We start from the raw sequence: 21,410 nt of genomic DNA, 5'->3' as shown, positions 1-21,410 counted from the left end.
GGTTGAAAAGACTGGCTAAAAGCACTGAGCGCGTCTATCTGGCTCAGCACCGTTTTACCGTTTAGGCTATATTTAATATAATGTTTTGTTGATATTGTGAGTGCGCACATAAATAATAATAGTAGACCTTTTGCAGTTTTGAATGATGCCTTTTTATAACAAAAATGGTGTATTTTAGGTTTCCGCTGTTATTAAGAAAAAATGCAAGTGATCGCGTTTGAGCTTCCATGTCAGCTGCAAAGCCCGCTTTCGCTTTCACTCTCCGCAAAAACGATTGGATATGCTCTAACCGCGCACATTTATCTAGGTTAAATGTTTAAATTAATATTCTGAAATGCATCAAGTGTTTTATGTCTATAGATTTTATTTAATGCAAGTCGTGTTGATTTGAGAAGGCTAAATTTATCAAACATGCTCAACTCATTGCTGCTGGCCGCTTGTTCGTTAGGTTAGGTTAAAAAGACTAAAGCTTGAATTTAACAAACATAAAATGTTCCAAACATATTTCTAAATTAACTTAAAAAGGAAACAAAACAAAATCTAGCCACTTTGCCTTTAGAATCCAAAACTGAACTACTTTAATGGCTGCAACACGAACTCTGTTCTGATAAATTGTCGGACAAGAACGGGGCTCGGGTCTGAGATTCTCAGGCTGGGCTCGTGCAGGACTCTATTCGTTCCCTCGTTTCAATTAAATAAGATCTGAGCGGTACCTCTCGGTTGAAATTGTATTTGTTTAGTTTTCGCGTTTAAAATGACTATAGCGGCAGCTTTTATAGCAAAAGATATACGGCCCTTTTCTGTCGTGGAAAACCCCGACCACCTGTTAAATACACTGGAGCCGCGATATAAGCTTCCCTCACGCTGACACTTTTCAGAAAAGAACTCTAGAACGAAACCAAAGCCCAGGTATTTACTTTTGTGTATTTGTTCTAAATGTTGCTGTTGTCTTCTGTGCCCAGACTTTAGTTTTGTTTGATACATTCAAGAAGTGTTTTTTCTTTGAGAAGGTAAAATTAAAGTTTCAGTTCATATATCTGACTGTTTGTATTTATTAACACAATTGTATATATTTGAAGTAAAATTGAAAAATTAGTATGTTTTATTCCTTAATTTAATGTACTGTAGAGTACAGTACAAGACAACAAACAACAACAAAAATAATCATTCTGCCCAACAACCTGTGTTTGGTCTGGGACAGGCCAAAGAACCTCTTCAGCATCACAGGCTAAATTAGCCCTGGCCAGGCAGCAGGGGTCAAATCCTCTTGCATGCCTGATCCAACCCTGGCACTCATCAACTAAAATATATGAGACTGCTTCTCTTCTTGCCCTTGCCCTTCTTTTGTCTTTTCCACATTGTCGTCATTGTCCTCCTTCTTCTCCTCCTCTTCCTCTTTCACCTCTTACTCTTCCTCATCAAAATTACACATTACTGTATGTGGGATATTGATTGAAAAAGACTGGATAGGATGCACAGTTACACTTATACAAGTGGTCTGACAAAAAAATCTAATCAAATAAAAACGCATTACAACGTCATTGTGAAATAGAAAAGAAAAATAAATTTGAAGTAAAATTGAAAAATGAGTATGCAGTGCATCGTCAATGCATCGTGATGCATCGAGATATTGTATTGAACCGAATCGATGACATGATAATCGTAATCGAACCGAACCGTAAGACCACTGTAGGTTCACACCCCTAATATACATATACATATATATATATATATATATATATATATATATATATATATAAATATATACACACACACAGTAACCTGTAGGGGTAAGAAACCTACGAAAGGCACAAAGGTGTACTTTTTGAAAATCCTTCTGCCCCAGAGACCAGTTTTATGCCTTTTTTCTGAGTGTACCTGTAATCCCCAAGGTTAGTGTAAATCTATGGGTGCTATATATACTCATCTAGTGTACTGTAATTATATAGCGTACTTCATGTACAGAACTTTCATTTGTCAGAGACATGGGGGAAAAAACAGGTTTATTTGTTGCAACCTGAAAAAGCACTAAAAAACAGAGCCTAAGAGCCTACCACTTACATTATGAGGAATTTGCAATATCACAATTATGGATGATTTAAAATTCTAATTGGCGAAGAAAAAAAAAAAAATCATTCATTAATGGTAATCTGTAAAAATGTCCACCAGAGAGGATGCTACCTGAAATATTCTCAGAGATAGGATATGTTTAAGTGACTTTCTGAACCAGGGGTAAAATAAAGCATAGATAACAGGATTCAGACCTGAGTTAACATACATTGTCCATGTTAGAAAATTTGCTGTGGTGGAAGGGATTACTGCATCTCCTGTTAGAGAAAAAATATAGATTGGTACATAGCAGAGAAGATGAATCACCACGATGATTCCTAATGTAAGTGCAGCTTTACTCTCTGATTTCCTCCTCACTGAACCACCCAAAACACACTTTCCACCCTTCATTTGAGAGTTTATAACTTTCACTTGTCATTGTGCGACACAAAAAATCCTAGGGCTGGGCGATTTGGCCTAAAATCAAAATCTCGATTAATTGAACATTTTAACCCGATTACGATTAATGAACGATTATTTTATTCATTAATAAAATTATATTTAATTATATTTAAATAATATTTATTTTTTTTGCCCTCATAGTTCACTGACAAGTTTTGTACAGTAAATATGCACACATATTACAAGTGAGAGATTTTTGAATGAAGGGTGCACACACTATCTATGATTATTTATTGAACATCAGTGTTGAACAACTGAAATTAAAGCACACATTGCTTAAAACGAAAAGTCACATTTTTCTTAAATTAGTGAAAATAAATAACTTGCACTTTTGGAAACAAAATAAATTATTTATAAAATAATAATAAATATTAAAAGTAGAAAATAAGCAGTATCTCTTCTAAATAAAATTACTCTTGTATATCCTGTAAATACTTTTTACTGTATAAATACTGCTTAAGCTCTCCATCGACATGTCGGAGGAATAACGTAACGTAACGGAGCAGGGTCACCTGACTCCACACGCAGTAATGTTTTTAAAGGGAAAGTAATTGAAATAATTGACCTGGAAAAATTTGATCGATTATAGGTTCTGAATGTCGATTTCGATTACTTTTCGATTAATCGCCCAGCCCTAAAAAATCCTTAAATATAAAGTTAAGTTCAGGATGAAAGGACACAGGAAAGTAAAGAAGAAATCAGTGACTCTCCAGGCAAAATGAATCATAAAGCTGCACTCTCCATAACACACATCTGTTCTGTGTGAGGAGTCGAAATAGCCATTACTGATTACAAGTGTAGTGTTATAGAAGGAGGAACAAAACCAGCTGAGAATAATGCTCACTAAACTTTTAGTCATTGTTACTTTCTGTGGATACATTAAAGGGTGACTCACAGCCACATACCGATCAGCAGCAATAAAGATTAAATTACTGAGAGATGCTGAGAGAACTAGTCCGAGGATAATAATAAACAGGCCACAGAAAGCTTTTCCAAAGTACCAGCACGTCTCAATCAACTTAATGGCCTCCACAGGAATTACAATAAGTCCAACAAGCATGTCAGCCACAGCCAGAGAGAGAATGAGCAGGTTGGTTGGAGTGTGAAGCTTCTTGAAGTGAGAGATGGAGATGATCACCAGCAAATTCAGAAACACAGTCCATCCCGACATCAATGAAAAAAACACATACATGATATTGTATTCATGCCTGGAGCGTTTTTCCTTGATACATGATGAGTTGATGTCAGGAAAGCAGTATTGAGTCTCAAAATCCTCTGTCTCGTAGGCCACAAGTAGGCCTAAGTCTCTTTCTGTTAGGAGTTTGTTGTGCTCTCCTTACTGTCCTTTCATTTACAGCGTCTGGATCACACTGACCAACCCATCTACCACCCACTAAGATGCTGAACAATGACATAATTATCTTTTTTAGTAGTTCCAGAGAATTGCTGTCGCCATCAACACAATACACAGTCAGCAGCGGGGCCTTACGAATTGACAGCCATGTTATGACACTAATATTTGACATCCATTTGTACACATTTATAGAATATACATATAACAGCCTATATAGAGAGCTGCCTTGCAAGACAGTTTGACAATAATAACTTTGCTTAGCTCATAGAACAATAATTAAAGTTCCCATATTGTACACATTTCTGGAGGTTTATTTTAGTTATTGATGTCCTTAAGAATATATATTTGCGGTATACTTGCCAAAATCCATCTCAAAATATTTTTACAGCTCCTTTTTTAAGGAGCTCTGTCAAGAACAGGTCGATTTTTGCCCGTCTAATTAAAATTCATGAGCCTCTCTTCTGATTGGCCTGTTGTTTTCTGAGTGACGCACAGCCAGGCCAACCACAAGTAACTACGGTCATGTATGCTGTTAGCCTAGCCCAGAGCCATAGAGAGAGCCTAGCCTGCTGATACTCAACAGGATATTTCAGAATAATCATTAATGTTTTTTTCTTTTTCAAACACCGAATGCAGTAAGCTACGTAATCTTTGATTTAGTAAAGCCCCTTTCACAATGCCCGCTGATTCCGGAAAATTACGGGAACGAGCGCTGTGTTAACAAAAGCCAGAAACAAAAGCCATAAAGGCAGTGTTGCAGTGACGAAAAATGCGTGCAAAGTGGAAAGCAGCAGCGATCAGGGAGGTCCTCACTATCAGTGCTGAAGCAGATTGTTCGTCAGGTTAGTTTCAGTTTAGCATCTAAATGTCACGTCTTTACGAGTTGTGTGTAACGTTAAAGCACGCACAGATTCCCGGAAAACAACTGTGAATGAACCAAATTAAACAATTCCTGAACAAATCATGGGACACTATCCGTGTATTTTCCAGAATGGCTGTGGGAAAGAGGCTGAAGTTGACGTGCCAGTGGTCTTTTATATTAACATTGTTCGGAAGCTTGTGCAATTATGTAGTTTCCTGACATCCATTGACTGAACAGCATTTTCTCTGCTTATAGCAATAAAATGGACGCAATGTTGTCAGTGGTTACACAAAAGGAGGGTGGGAAAAAAAAGTTTTCATGTTTAAATCTTTATAGTTGAGATGCAGTCACACAATAATTTGTCATAACTACTATTTTTCATGAACTGATGATTAAAAAACCTTTAAAATGACATGATGGTGATCAGATAAAATATACATAGGTATAGATATGAACCACAGACCAACTTTAGACCAACCACAAGACTTTTGTTCCTGTAATAAACCCCTAATATTTCAACAAATCTCTGATCAGATGTCAATAATCACTTGTGCGTATCATGTGCTTTACCCACATAGCTATACATGTCCCAGGTAAACAGCTGGTCATAGCCAGAATGAACCAGAGCACATTGTTCAACATTTGTTACAACAGGTCAGACAATCAGACCACTTTAATGAAGGAAATTAATATCAAATTGATGAAACGTTATTTTGATTCTATAATAAAATACAATGGGCTCTGCAAGTGGCAGTGCGGGAAGGCCTCTATTAAGGTAGTCCCATAGGTTGATCTGTTTTTTTTTTTTACAAGTGTCAGAAAAGAGACCCAATTATAATTATGATTTATTTTCTACATGTACTGTTGCTGTGGTGATGATCCTCTATGGAACTGTTCATTAAAGGTGTGAAATAAACGCACACACTACACTGATGCAACAGCGCTGTGACATTTCAAACACTTTTTTGGCCCTCTCCATGAGCATTACAGTAAGCCAAACAAGTCCATTAGGCCCATATGCAGTGCAGCTAAAACAACAAATAAATTATGCCATTTTATGCAATTACTGATTTCCATCAGGATTAATATTATTTAGTAATATTATTATTACAATTATTCAATATTACTCAATACTGAACTATTTTACAGCAAAGAAGTTTAAAATGTCAGTATTTTGCATAAAGTAAAACAGTCTGGCTGTCACTAGGTGCATTTCCATTACAGATTTGCAAAAAACTTTTGCGAAAAAAATAATCATCATGAAAAGACAGATGCAGCTCATTTAGGTGACTGACATTGCATCTCTTAAGTTTGCTCTGCATTAAATAAAATGATTTACAGCAAATAAACTTTATAGACTAAATAAAACATATTTACCACATAAATGCAAGTCAGCGGCACTGAGAACTACTCCTGAAGAAAATGCAAAATATCCGCACTCATTACAACCCCTGTTGTTGCGTAACTATCCTGTCCCAGGAGCTGGGTAACACAAAAACTATAAAGCTAAAATATTTGGGTTAATAAAATTACCATGTTTTTTTGAGGACATGTGAACACTATAAAAGCAACTGATGCAATCAAGTTGGTCCACCAATGTAACTGTGCGAATACTCCGTACCTATCACTATTTACACATTATCATTAATGAAGTTCTCTGCACAACAAATCTCTTATTTACATTGCGTCTATACTGATGAGATGATTTCTGCTGAACGCAACTGTTTTGCTGTTGCATTCAAGAAATCAAAAAAATATCTGTGATTGGCTACATTACTCAAACCTACAAAAACAGGCAGAAATAGAAACCGATCTCCAGAGTGTGAACCATAACGCACTGGATAGTTTGCCAAATATGCAATTAAATGCTATTATTTCAACTGAGAACTGGGCCTGCTCTGTAGGATGAACAAATGCCTCCTGTAGCGAATCGACGCATATTTGTAAGAGTAATATCCATATTTAAAATGTAATAATCACTTTAATCTAGCTTGCATTAACAGTCATACACAAAAGCTATCCAGGGTTGGATGACGTACGATGTCGGCATCCTAGGATCATTTTTATTATAACTCCAATTGGATTTGTCTGAAAGGAGGAAGTCATATACACCTAGGATGCCTTGAGTGTGAGTAAATAATGGGCTTATTTACATTTTGGGGTGAACTAACTCTTTAAAGATCTGTCCGACACAGACATGGACAGTTTTTTTTTTTTTTTTTCTGAGACAAACCTACTAATACAATTTTGGACGACTAACAGGGAATTGACTACTGGGGGCAGCCCTAATATTTATACCTCTCATAAAAACATACATGGCACATAATTCCTTCCAATTTCTGAACCAGCTTCTTATTTTGATGCTACTGTGAATGATTCCCATTTTCCTTGGTTGTCATAGGGTTTGATTGGGTTGATCATTATCACTGTTCTTACATAGTCCTTAATTTCCTTAGCTTTTTGTCTGTCATTGTCTGTGTATTATTTACTGAGCTGTCATGATTTACATGGCCCATTGAATTAACTTTGTTTGTGGATGTTCACCTTTTCTCTTCAATAAAGCTGCAATTTGATCTACACCTATACTCTCCTTGCAAAATGTGACAAAATGTCTTTAACATTGTGCTCTGTGCCACTGTTTTGGCAAAGCAATAAAAATACAAATGAATGTATAAAATGCCTTTGTGTTTTTTTTTTTTTCAATCATACAAATACAGTTTTTTTTCAGTAACACTGAAGGTGTCCTTGTTACACATTATAATAACATAATAACAATTCATTATGCATAATTACATGAAAGTAACCCTAAATCAAACCCTAATCCTAACCCTAACCATACAGTAAGTACATGTAGTTATATTACTCAGTACTTAACATCTTTGGCATATTTTAGCATACCTGAATTTAAGCCTCTGTGGTCAACAAACGTGCCGGCGTGTTTTGTGGTGGTTTCTCTGATAAACCCAAAACTAATTTCAATTACTCCGTCATTTCTGATCGTACAGATAAGAACATCAATCGAATCTGTAAAGGGTCTACTTCTATTTGTATATACTCATAACAAAAAAGCCTAAAGCCAGAGGAATGTCAGCGGGCATTGCCGCCACGGGAACGTCAGCGGGCACCGCTACCAGAGGAATGTCAGCGGGCATTGCCGCCACGGGAACGTCAGCGGGCACCGCCGCCAGAGGAACGTCTGCGGGCATCGCCGCCAGAGGAACGTCAGCAGGCATCGCCGCCACAGGAACGTCAGCAGGCACCGCCGCCAGAGGAACGTCTGCGGGCATTGCCGCCAGAGGAACGTCAGCAGGCATCGCCACCACGGGAACGTCTGCGGGCACCGCCGCCAGAGAAGTGTAAACGGACGCCATCCATTCGGGCACAGCATGAGCGGACGCCGCCGCATCGGGCACAGAGTGAGCGGGGGCCGCCGCTTCGGGCACAGAGTGAGCAGTCGCCGCAGCATCAGTAACAGAGTTAGCGGTCACCGCCGCGTCAGGCACAGACTGAGCGGACGCCGCCGCAGGCGACCCGCAGCCCAGAGTCATGACAACGATGCCAGGATTTTTTTTTTTAAGTTTAATTTTTGACATTTTTGCCTTTATTCTGATAGGACAGGTCAGTAATGACAGGAAGCAAAGTGGGAAAGAGATAGTGGTGGGATGAGGAAAGGTCCTGGAGTTGGGATTCGAACACGGGACACCTGGAGCACAACAGCGCTGCATGTCGGTGCATGTTTTGATGTTCTAAAAAACTTTGCAACATAAAAGTAATAGACTTTACGCTGTAACACTGAATGATAGTCTAAGAATGTTTAGACAACATGTATTGTATAATACATACAAAGCATACTTGTGTTTATGACTATGAGATCATATTTATTTATTTTATCATTTAACAATCGGATCTAAAGTGTTTATACTGAGTGCATATTTAGACATCTCTGTGGTTAGATCAGGGTGCTCAATGTGTCTTTGACCTTAGTTATGTACGTTTTGATTATACTGTGTTGTAAATAAAATACAAATATTTTAAAACTCCATTCTTTGAATATTGATGCATTTACCTTTAAAATGTACATAAATGCAAAAATAAAACAAAAAAGTAAATTTTAAGGTTCCTATAACAGGACATTTAGTATCTGAAATTGGATTTGATTCATTCAGATTAAAAATCAATGAAATAAAACTTATAACCAAAACTGACTATCAGTGTGTGAACGTTAAAAATAATCTCCATTGTATTAACATCTACTTTATAAACTAAAGCAAAAGAACTATAAATTAGTTTGTGCTTAAAAGTCCAATAAATAAATAAAACACTTAAATCAACCTATAGAAATATGCATGAGAGAGGATGCTGGCTCCAATATTTTAAGCACTAAGATGTTTTACTTTTACTTATTTTCTGTTAGTACAGTAAAGGGTGACATACAGCAATACAGGTCCTTTTCAAAAAATTAGCATATTGTGATAAAGTTCATTATTTTCTGTAATGTACTGATAAACATTAGACTTTCATATATTTTAGATTCATTACACACAACTGAAGTAGTTCAAGCCTTTTGTTGTTTTAATATTGATGATTTTGGCATACAGCTCATGAAAACCCAAAAAACCCTTCAAATAATTATGCTCAGTTATGCACTCAATACTTGGTCGGGAATCCTTTTGCAGAAATGACTGCTTCAATGCGGCGTGGCATGGAGGCAATCAGCCTGTGGCACTGCTGAGGTGTTATGGAGGCCCAGGATGCTTCGATAGCGGCCTTAAGCTCATCCAGAGTGTTGGGTCTTGTGTCTCTCAACTTTCTCTTCACAATATCCCACAGATTCTCTATGGGGTTCAGGTCAGGAGAGTTGGCAGACCAATTGAGCACAGTAATACCATGGTCAGTAAACCATTTACCAGTGGTTTTGGCACTGTGAGCAGGTGCCAGGTCGTGCTGAAAAATGAAATCATCTCCATAAAGCTTTTCAGCAGATGGAAGCATGAAGTGCTCCAAAATCTCCTGATAGCTAGCTACATTGACCCTGCCCTTGATAAAACACAGTGGACCAACACCAGCAGCTGACATGGCACACCAGACCATCACTGACTGTGGGTACTTGACACTGGACTTCAGGCATTTTGGCATTTCCCTCTCCCCAGTCTTCCTCCAGACTCTGGCACCTTGATTTCCAAATGACATGCAAAATTTGCTTTCATCCAAAAAAAGTACTTTGGACCACTGAGCAACAGTCCAGTGCTGCTTCTCTTTAGCCCAGGTCAGGCGCTTCTGCCGCTATTTCTGGTTCAAAAGTGGCTTGACTTGGCGCCTGTACACGGTGGCTCTGGATGTTTCTACTCCAGACTCAGTCCACTGCTTCCGCAGGTCCCCCAAGGTCTGGAATCGGTCCTTCTCCACAATCTTCCTCAGGGTTCTTTCACCTCTTCTCGTTGTGCAGCGTTTTCTGCCACACTTTTTCCTTCCCACAGACTTCCCACTGAGGTGCCTTGATACAGCACTCTGGGAACAGCCTATTCGTTCAGAAATTTCTTTCTGTGTCTTACCCTCTTGCTTGAGGGTGTCAATTATGGCCTTCTGGACAGCAGTCAGGTCGGCAGTCTTACCCATGATTGCGGTTTTGAGTAATGAACCAGGCTGGGAGTTTTTAAAAGCCTCGGGAATCTTTTGCAGGTGTTTAGAGTTAATTAGTTGATTCAGATGATTAGGTTAATAGCTCGTTTAGAGAACCTTTTCATGATATGCTAATTTTTTGAGATAGGAATTTTGGGTTTTCATGAGCTGTATACCAAAATCATCAATATTACAACAATAAAAGGCTTGAACTACTTCAGTTGTGTGTAATGAATCTAAAATATATGAAAGTCTAATGTTTATCAGTACATTACAGAAAATAATGAACTTTATCACAATACGCTAATTTTTTTAAAAGGACCTGTATAATGATCAACAAAGCACATTCTGAAATGGGGCCTTGTACAAATGAACAGAGATGCTAGTTATTACTGATATCACAGTCAGATATTTATTAAAAAAAAAAGTATTTTCTAACTAACTATAGTTTTCTAACTAATTCACAGCAGAACAGGAGAAAAGACACACATGGTAAAGGAAACAGGATTTGTCATGATTAGTACTGGTTTACTCATGCATAACAGATTAAACGTAATTATTCACTTTCAACAAATATAAAATTGAATCACGTTATGTGCTATCCAGAATGTTCCCATCCAATTTAGAGAATGTGAAGAAAAAAAAAAAGAATAGAGATGAAAAAAAACCTTCATACATTATTTTGTTTATCAGTAAAAACTAACAAAAAAATAATTTCAATCAACCTTTAAAAATATCCATGAGAGAGGATGCTGGCTCCATTATTTAAAGAGTTAAGATGTGTTTAACTGATATTTTAAACCAGCTGTAAAATAAAGCATATATAAGGGGATTCATTCCTCAGTTAATATACAAAGTCCATAATAAAAATGTCATTGTGGCAGAAGATATTACAGCAGCACTTACATTTACATTTATTCATTTAGCCGACGCTTTTATCCAAAGCGACTTACAATTGGGAATACAACAAGTGATTCATCCTAAGGAGGCAGATCAACATAGGAAGTGTTCAAAAATACCATATATCAGGCGTTGTTAGAAGAGTGCAGGCTAGAAGGAGAAGATCAAGAAAGAGAGGAAAAACAGGCTAGAAGGGAGGATTTTTTTTTTTTTTTTTTTTTTTTACTGAGTCAGATAGTGTCGAAAAAGATGGGTTTTCAGCAGTCGTTTGAAAGCTGTTAAGGAGTCTGCATTCCGGATAGGGGTGGGAAGATCATTCCACCAGGCAGGGACATTGAACGAGAATGTTCTGGACAGTGATTTAATACCTCTCTGTGGTGGTACAATGAGGCGTCTTTCACTAGAGGATCTCAGTCTTCTGGAAGGAGTGTAGATGTGTAGTAGTGAATGGAGGTAGGCAGGTGATGATCCGGTGGCTGTCCTATATGCCAGCATCAGTGTCTTGAATTTGATGCGTGCTGTAACCGGTAGCCAGTGCAGGGATATGAAGAGAGGTGTGACATGGGCCTTTTTGGGCTCGTTGAAGACCAGTCGTGCTGCTGCATTCTGAATCATTTGTAGAGGCTTGATTGTACATGCTGGAAGACCAGCTAAAAGAGCATTGCAGTAGTCCAGCCTGGAAATGACCAGGGCCTGGACGAGGAGTTGTGTAGCATGCTCTGTTAGGAATGGCCTGATCTTTCTGATGTTGTACAATGCAAACCTGCAAGATCGAGCGGTCTTAGCAATGTGATCTTTGAAAGTCAGTTGGTTGTCAAAGATAACACCCAGATTTCTGGCTGAAGTTGATGGGGTAATTGTTGATGAACCTAACTGGATGGAGAAGTCATGCTGTAGAGATGGAGTGGCAGGAAAGATAAGGAGTTCCGTCTTTGTTAGATTGAGCTGTAGATGGTGTTCCTTCATCCATGCAGAGATATCCGCCAGGCAACCTGAGATCCGTGCAGCTACCGATGGATCGTCTGGTTTGAAAGAAAGATAGAGCTGTGTGTCATCAGCATAGCAATGGTAGGAGAAGCCATGTGCCTGTATGATGGGGCCCAGAGATGTAGTGTATATGGAGAAGAGGAGAGGTCCAAGAACTGAACCCTGAGGAACCCCAGTGACCAGTTGATGAGTTTTGGATACCTCGCCTCCCCAGGCCACTCTGAAAGACCTACCAGAGAGGTAGGATTTGAACCAGCGAAGTGAAGTCCCTGTAATACCCAGCATTGAGAGGGTGGACAGGAGGATCTGGTGATTCACAGTGTCAAAAGCTGCAGATAGGTCCAGCAAGATGAGTACCGATGATTTGGACTCAGCTTTTGCCGTCCGCAAGGCTTCAGTGACAGACAGTAGCGCAGTCTCAGTTGAATGGCCGCTTCTGAACCCTGATTGGTTAGAGTCCGGTAGATTGTTCTGTGAGAGGAATAAGGATAGCTGGTTGAAAACAGCCCGTTCCAGTGTTTTTGCTATGAATGGAAGGAGGGAGACAGGTCTGTAGTTGTCTATGAGTGAAGAGTTAAGTGTAGGTTTTTTGAGCAGTGGGGTTACCCGGGCCTGCTTAAATGTAGTAGGAAAAGTGCCTGTGAGAAGAGATGTGTTGATGATGTGTGTGAGCGCCGGTAGGATTGTAGGGGAGATTGCTTGGAGAAGGTGTGAGGGGATAGGATCTAAAGGACATGTCGTCGGATGGCTGGAGAGGAAAAGTTTGGTTACTTCTGCCTCCGAGCAAGGACAGAAGGAGAAGTGGGGGGTTCCAGCCGTGATTGTGGTCAATTTTAGTTCCTGTATGTGTGGAGCTGAGAACTTATTATTGATCGATGTAGTTTTGTCTGTAAAAAATGTGGCGAAATCATCAGCTGTTATAGAAGTTGTGGGAGGTGGTGGAGGGGGACAAAGCAGTGTATTAAATGTTTTGAAAAGGTTGCGTGCGTCCGGGGAATTGTTGATCCTGTTGTGGAAGTATGAAGATTTGGCTGTATGTACTTGGGTAGCGAAAGATGAGAGCATAGACCGATACTTACTGAGGTCGGATGGATCCTTAGATTTGTGCCATTTTCTCTCAGCTGCCCTAAGTTTGGAACGATGCTCACGAAGAACATCGGATAACCAAGGGGTTGTCGGAGCAGATCGTGCTGGCCAGGAGGAGAGAGGGCATATAACATCTAGACAGGAGGTAAGAGTGGAGCATAAGGTGTCAGTTGCTGCATTAGTGTCCAGGGATGAGAAGTGAGTAGGAGAGGGAAGGGAGGAGGATACTAAAGAAGAAAGATGGGAGTGTGAGAGAGAGCGTAGGTTTCTTCTAAAAGTAACAGGTAGAGGGGTTGGGAGTGCACAAGTAGCAAGATGTAGGTCAAATGTAATGAAGAAGTGGTCAGAGATGTGTAGGGGTTTGACCACAATGTTGTCTGAAATACAATTTCGCATGTAAATGAGATCAAGTTGGTTGCCAGATTTATGAGTGCATGTAGTGATAACACGTTGTAGATCAAATGAAGCTAGAAGTGAATTGAAGTCAGCAGCATAGGGTTTGTCAAGGTGAATGTTGAGGTCCCCAAAGACTAGAAGTGGGCTGCCATCCTCTGGAAACGAGGACAGCAGCCCATCCAGCTCTTCTAAGAAGATGCCAAGTTGAGTAGGAGGGCGGTAGATTACCACAATGTGGAGTTCGATAGGAGATGTTACAGTGATTGTGTGAGATTCAAATGAACTATAATTGCATAGAGGAGAATGGGTTGAGTATTTCCAGTTGTTAGAAATAAGAAGGCCCGTCCCCCCGCCCCTTCCAGTCTGACGAGGGGTGTGAGAGAAGGAAAAGTTATTAGAAAGAGCAGCTGGGGTTGCAGAGTCTTCTGGACGAATCCAGGTCTCAGTCAAGCCTAGAATGCTCAAACCAGATTGCACAGAAATCTGGTTTGAGCACTTGTTAGAGACAATACATAGTACGGAATATAGCAAAGCAGATAAACTGTCACAATGATTCCTAACGTCAGAGCAGCTTTACTGTCAGATTTCCTCCTCACTGATCGTTCCATTAGACATTTACCACCTTTCACCAGAGTTTAACTTTCACTTGATGGTTAACAACATAAAATTTTCTCAAATAGGCAGTGATCATCACACTACAAGGCAACAGAAATGAATATATCTCATCAATGACTCTGCTAGTCAAGTCAAGTCAAGTCACCTTTATTTATATAGCGCCTTTTACAATACAGATTGTGTCAAAGCAACTGCACAGTATTTAAACAGCACAATAGTGTGTAAGTAACGCATTATTGTAACAATCAATTTTCAGTTTAAAAGCAGTTCATCAATGAATTCAGTGATATCATCGTCAGTTCAGTTCAAATAGTGTACGATATCGCTGGAAAGTGTCCCCAACTAAGCAAGCCAGAGGCGACAGCGGCAAGGAACCAAAACTCCACAGGTGACAGAAATGGAGAAAAAAACCTTGGGAGAAACCAGGCTCAGTCGGGGGACCAGTTCTCCTCTGGCCAGACCAAACAACAGTTTGAACCAATAGTAAATGCTAGTAAAGCTAACAGTAAAGGTACACTCTCCATAACACTGATCTGTTCTGTTTGATGTGGCAAAATACTTGTTGCTGATTACAATGACAGTGTTGTAAATTGAGGAGAAAAAAACAACAGAGACAAATGCTTAGTAAAGTTTTAGTCATTGTTATTTTCTGTGGGTACTGTAAAGGGTGACACACAGCCACATAACGATCAACAGCAATTAAAACTAAATTTCTTAGAGATGTTGAGCCAAGCAGTCCCATAATTATCATAAACAGCCCACAGAAAGCATCTCCAAAGTACTATGATACTCCATAATAATTGTATTTTTTCCTCAATGATTCCAATTTTAGCAGTAAAAATTCTGTAGATTAAGAGAAAAATGAGAGACCTGGAACTGAAAACTTTTTTAGGTGTCCTAAATGTACTTTAAAAAATACTTTGTGCATATCTAAGCCTTGTACTGTAATACTAAGTCTCTGTACAGCATTGCTGTTTCCAGGGATTAAAGCATCTTTTAAATCTTTTGACTGAAAAATTTTCCTTGGCCATACCTGTCACACACCCACTTAAGTATTTTTTTTTCCTTCTTGTAGTGCTTGTCCTCCTAATAAAAAAAAGTATACATTTAATTGACTTTTTAATTGATTATTTGGTTTATACATGGTAGTTTCCACAAGAGTTTGAGATAAATATTTTCTTTACTACTTGGGATGCCAGTTTTCAAATGATTATTAAATATAATATTAACCACTGCATGCCTAGCCCGACATGCTCTCGCGTATGAATGAACAGGCAGCATTTGAGGACAGAGCAGGGCATACGCATCAGGCACAATCGTCATATATATTTCAAAAGAAGCCGGCGCCACGGTCCTGACCACATTACTGTCTTTACTGGGTGTTTTTAGGGAATATTTAAATTTATTAACATGCGATTGAATTAGTTATTCATGTGGTGGACTGTCATCATTTTGGATAATGCAGGAGCCCTGCAGCAGGACACTGAATGATGCGCATCAGAGAAGTGGGCAAACGCAAAGCCGACCAATGCACTACATCAGCGGTTCCCAATTCCAGTCCTCGCGACCCACCGCTCTGCACATTTTGTGTGTTTCACGCATCGCTTCCGACGTTTGTTCTATTCCAACGTTACTGCCCTTCGAAGTGGACATCACAGGATATTCCGCCACTATTCATTAGTTCGAAGCGAGCGTATGTCATTTGAAGGTCATTAAAGCGTGCAAGACGTAAATTTAAAATGCATTTATTTACAGATGCATTTATGTCACACTTCTCTAGTAAGTTTCATCTGTGTGTGAAGACGCTACATGCGGTGGCGTAGCGCAAATATGTTAATGAATGTTTTGAAGCATAGTAAACAGATTTCCCCCGCTTAGGGAGCAGGGAGCAATGAACACTTTGCAGGGACCATGTCAATCGGATCGCAGTTCCTGCATGGACCTCACTTCTAATGAGCTGGTTATCTGAATCAGGTGTGTTAACTAAGAGAGACACGCAAAATGTGCAGAACGGTGGGGCGCGAGGACTGGAATTGGGAACCGCTGCACTACATCACTGCATTACCGTGCTCAATAGCATTAGCACAGGCATAACTCCCTTTAATTTTTATATGGAATGTCACAGTTTGTCACCAAAAACTTCTCGAACAGGCAAACACACACACACACACACACACAAATGAAATATCCTCTGCCTGATGAAACAAGTATTTAAAACGCGTTCATGTTTTAGAAAATTTAGTTAATATTAGCATCATTATTGATTTATCTCATCCACCCGCAAATAATCAGAATGCATTTTTTTATTACCCGACCAGCGGATTATCCGCAGCGCCTGTGCGTCAGGTGCAGAACCTGTCTTCAAAAACAGATGCATGAGTGCTGCCAGAATTGCTTTAAAGGTTGCAGAAGTAGAAGGTCAGCTTGTCAGTGCTCAGACCATACGCCACACACTGCAACAAGTCGGTTTGCATAGGTGCGTCCCAAAGGAAGCTTCATTTGAAGCTGAATCACAAGAAAGTTCGCAAACAGTTTGCTGAAGACAACCTGTCCAAGAGCATGAATCCTGGAACCATGTCCTGTGGTCTTGATTAAACTATAAGATAAACTTGTTTGGCTCAGATGGAATCCAGCATGTGTGGCAATGCCCTGGTGAAGAGTACCAAGAGGGTCTTACAGTCATGGTGGTGGTAACATCATGGTCTGAGGCTGCATGAGTGCTGCTGGTACTGGGGAGCTGCAGTTCATCAAGGGAAACATGGATTCCATTATGTACTGTACATTCTGAAGCAGAACATGATGCCTTCCCTCCAGAAACTAGGCCGAACAGCAGTTTTCCACCACCAAGATGACAACTGCCTTGCTGAGGAAGCTGAAGGTAAAGGTGATGGGGTGGCCAAGTATGTCTCTAGACCTGAACCCTATTAAGCGCCTGTGGGGCATCCTCAAGCGTAAGGTGGAGAAGCAGCATGTGTCTAACGTCCAGCAGTGGGATCCCAGTAACAACCTGTGCAGCTCTGGTCAATTCCATGCCCAGGATAATTAAGGCAGTGCCAGATAACAATGGTGCTGACACAATATATTGACACTTTGGACAAGTTCACTTAGGGTGTACTATGCCAGCTATTTTAACAATAATGGCTGTGTGTTGAGTAATTTTCAGGGGACGATAAATCTATGCTGCTATACAAGCTGCGCATTGACTCCTCTAAAACAGGGGTGTCCAAACTACAGCCCGCAGGCCATATGCGATCCGCTAACAGTCCTGTGGCGGCCTGCGAGGGATTTTTTAAAAATGTACAAAAGTTTTCAGAAAACACACAATGTCTGTCCACATCTCTGTGGTTAGATCAGGGAGCTCAATAATGTGTCTTTGATTATACTGTGTTGTAAATAAAATAATCTAAAACTCCATTCTTTGAATCTTCTCACATGTTTCTTACCTGACAGTCACAGTCTCATTCATGGGCCAATTAGGGGAGGGCTATTTGTTTCCCAGGTGTAAATTGCTAAATATTCATGAGCTATTGTCACTCTCTTACATATTCCCTATCAATCACAAAACATGTTTTAGAAAATTTACATCAATGTATTGTTTTGACGATTTTCACATCATTTTGCTGAAAAAACTCAAGCCTACCACATCCAGTTATCAAAAGTATTGTGAACAAATGTGCTGTATGTTTCATGGCCTTATTTCAGTAACTTAAACAATTTTGTTTTTCACTAACCACGCATAAACGTTGCTTTCTCAAAAACACATTCATGTTGCTTACATATTATTGTAGCCATTTTGTGCTGATGTCAGTATAATCAGACTTTAGCCATTGATATGTTTTTAAGATACTGAAAAAAAGCACATATGTAAGGCCATGTCAAAACTTCTTCAGGGCCCAAAAACACCCCCTGACCCCAGAGATTTAACAGAATCGTGACCCCAAAAATCTATTTGAATCAAATCGTGAGGTACCAAAAGATTCCCACCCCTAATATATATTTGGATTTATATATAATTCATATTGTATGTGCATGTAATATTTTGTATAAAAATATATAATTTTTCCTGAAAATATACATGCATCTGTGTATACTCACATATACATAAATATACACAGTGCACACATTTGATGTAAACACAAACTTTTATTTTGCATACAATTAATCACGAATAATCATTTGATAGGCAGCTCAGTAAGTTCAGCATTAGCATGTGTCTCTGTGTTTTTTGGTTGAAATGGAATATTACAAAGGGACCTTTCTTTGATCATTCAGCTGATTACAGCTAACAAAATCTCTGAATCCCAAATACCCCATTGTCGCTTGAAAAAGAGACAGAATAATTAACTATTCACATTAGAACATAACTTGGAACAAATTGTATTTTATGTTTTTTGGACCCTTCATGTACAAAAAATGCTATTTAGAAAATACATTTTTATAATTAAATTCATCCGGAATATGTACATTGCTTGAAATTAATTTATTTATTATATTGCCATTTGTGTTCAAATCTTTTCCTAAATAATAACTGTGACAGCATAATTTAACTACATTTTTATTCTAATGTCCCTCAAGGAACCATGAATGAGATTATACAAGAAATGCCAGTCGGTGAGGATGTTGGGTGAAATGTGTTAAGAATTAATAAGTAAATCTCTCAAAGCCTCTCTCAAGAAATCACATGGGCTGATCTGTCAAACACAGGGACATGTCTTTGGCCACTTTGTTTTCACTTTTAAAGCTCAGAGATTCAATTCTAACTGTTCTGATTTATGTTTTACTTATATACAATCCTCCACTGAATTTTTGTGAAACACATACACAATACTGATGCAACAGTTCTTCAGATACAAATTATCAATATAATTCTGACATATTCAGAGGGTCACCAAAGACAGTGTTGTCAAACTATTTTTGTTTGTGTGTGTGTGTGTGTGTGTGTGTGTGTGTGGTCTGGTATTCATCACGTTGTGGGGACCAAATGTCCCCACAAGGATAGGAATACCAGTAGATTTTGACCTTGTGGGGACATTTCTCAGGTCCCCATGAGGAAACAGGCTTAGAAATCATACACAATACATTTTTTTGAGGAAGTAAAAGTTTGCACAATCTCCTGTGAGGGCTAGGTTTAGGTGTAGGGTAGGTGTAGGGCGATAGAAAGTACGGTTTGTACAGTATAAAAACCATTACGCCTATGGAATGTCCCCATAAAACATGTAAACCAGTGTGCGTGTGTGTGTGTGTGTGTGTGTATATATATATATATATATATATATATATATATATATATATAGGTCAAAAAACATTTTCAAGATTTTGCTTGATCAGTGTTAGTTATTATGTTTACTTCATAAGCAACAAAGCCATTACAAGAGAAAAACAATCTTATGCCACACCAGATTAAACATTTGTACTTTATCAGTAAAAAAAAAAAAAAGGAAAATAAATACATTGAATCCACATGGCCCTATTGTAATCTCTGAGTATAATCTGTAAAAATATCACTGAGAGAGGATGCCGTTTGAAATATTTTAAGCGTTAAGATATATTTAACAGATATTTTAAACCAGCTATAAAATAAAGCATAGATAATAGGATTTAGACTGGAGTTAACATACAAAGTCCATATTAGAAACGTTATTGTGGCGGAAGAGATTATTGTAGTCTTTGTTAAAGTCAAGATATAGTATGGAATAAAGCAAAGCAGATAAACTGTCACAATGATTCCTAATGTGAGAGCAGCTTTGCTCTCAGATTTCCTCCTCACTGAACCTTCCAATACACACTTCCCACTCTTCATCAGAGAGTTTATAACCTTCACTTGCTTATGTGCAACATAAAATATCCTCAAATATAAAGTTATGATCAGGGTGCAAGGAAAAATAAAAGACATTAACATATCAGTGAGTCCCCATGAATAATTAATTATAAAATAGCACCCTCCATAGCATGTGTCTGTTCTTTGTGAAGTGTCAAAATATCTGTTAGTTGTTACAAAAGCAATATTGTAACTCGAACAGAAAAACCAGCAGAAACATATGCTCAATAAAGTTTTAGTCATGGTTATTTTCTGTGGGTACAGTAAAGGGTGACACACAGCCACATAACGATCTGCAGCAATTAAAACTAAATTACTAAGAGACACAGAAAGAAGCAATCCAAGGATCATTGTAAACAGTCCACAGTAAGAGTCTCCAAAGTACCAACAGGTCTCAATCAGCTTTATGGCCTCTATGGGCATCACAATTAGTCCAATAAGCATGTCAGTTACAGCCAGAGAGAGAATGAGCAGGTTGGTTGAAGTGTGAAGCTTCTTGAAATGAGAGATAGAGATGACCACCAGCAGGTTCAGAAACACAGTCCATGCTGACAGCAATGAAAAAAACACATACATGATACTGTATTCATGCTTGGAGCGCTTTTCCTTGATACATGATGAGTTCATGGCAGGAAAGCAGTATTGAGTCGCATGATCCTCTGTCTCATATGCCATGAGTGAGTCGTCTCCTGTAGCCATTTGTTCTGCTCTCCTTTCCGTCCTTTCATTTATTAAGTGTCTGGATCAGACTGACCAACCCATCTACCACCCACTCTGATGCTGCATAATTACATAATTTTCTTTCATCAGTTTCAACCTTGGCAGTGAAATGTCAAATTTCTGCGTATAAGGGACAAAAATTTAGACATTTGACTAATTTTCAGTCTCATAATGGTAGATCATGTTTTTTCTTTTCTGTTTGTTTTTTTCCTTCATGTACATGATTTCAAACTGCTACCTGACATTGCCATGAACCACATGGTGAAATGAAATGCAGTAGTTTTTTGAAGGGGTATTCCACAAAGGTAATCCAAAGGCAGGAAAAGGTCAAACACTAGTGGTGTGATATTTGTTCTGAAGCACTGGAGCTTGTGTCAAGAATAAATGGGCATCGTAGAGGAAGCCTTGTTTCAAAGTTTATGTTGTTAACGTGGAAATCACATTACCAATAACAAACAAAGTCTCACTTTCGGTCCAATTACACGCGCAATTTTTTTGGTTGTCAAAAAACGAAACCCCCAGATCTTTACAAGTGCATTTTC

At 38.8% G+C, this 21,410-nt stretch overlaps 3 pseudogenes; all 3 read right to left on the bottom strand.

The window, feature by feature from the left end:
* Positions 1-2,139: 2,139 nt before the first annotated feature.
* Positions 2,140-3,894, bottom strand: LOC141298900 (trace amine-associated receptor 13c-like; annotated as a pseudogene).
* A 10,282-nt stretch (positions 3,895-14,176) lies between these two features.
* Positions 14,177-17,013, bottom strand: LOC141298899 (trace amine-associated receptor 13c-like; annotated as a pseudogene).
* Positions 17,014-19,797: 2,784 nt separating this feature from the next.
* On the bottom strand, positions 19,798-20,876 carry LOC141298898 (trace amine-associated receptor 13c-like; annotated as a pseudogene).
* Between the last annotated feature and the right edge of the window lie 534 nt (positions 20,877-21,410).

The sequence above is a fragment of the Garra rufa genome, chromosome 23 (genome assembly GCF_049309525.1).
Source record: "Garra rufa chromosome 23, GarRuf1.0, whole genome shotgun sequence".
NCBI lineage: Eukaryota > Metazoa > Chordata > Actinopteri > Cypriniformes > Cyprinidae > Garra > Garra rufa.
This window is presented reverse-complemented; position numbering and strand designations above follow the sequence as displayed.